Raw genomic sequence first — 406 nt, forward strand, 5'->3', positions numbered from 1 at the left:
CCGGGATAGGGAGAGCAGATTTCTGGAGCCTCTTTTGCTCCAATCCCAAGAGTTTCACACAAGAGGACAGTAGACAGACATTTACAGTTCACACTCACAGTTGGGCCCCTCTGCGCAGGCCCAGATTCGTGTCTTTTCCCCGCCTGATGTCCCAAGCAGGGAATCCAGCTTCTGCAGCAGTCTGCCGGCTGGTTTTTATGTTCTGAATCCCGCCCTGGAAATGGCCTCCGGGATAGGGAGAGCAGATTTCTGGAGCCTCTTTTGCTCCAATCCCAAGAGTTTCACACAAGAGGACAGTAGACAGACATTTACAGTTCACACTCACAGTTGGGCCCCTCTGCGCAGGCCCAGATTCGTGTCTTTTCCCCGCCTGATGTCCCAAGCAGGGAATCCAGCTTCTGCAGCC

This window comes from Suncus etruscus, chromosome 6 (assembly GCF_024139225.1).
Source record: "Suncus etruscus isolate mSunEtr1 chromosome 6, mSunEtr1.pri.cur, whole genome shotgun sequence".
In the NCBI taxonomy this organism is placed as follows: domain Eukaryota; kingdom Metazoa; phylum Chordata; class Mammalia; order Eulipotyphla; family Soricidae; genus Suncus; species Suncus etruscus.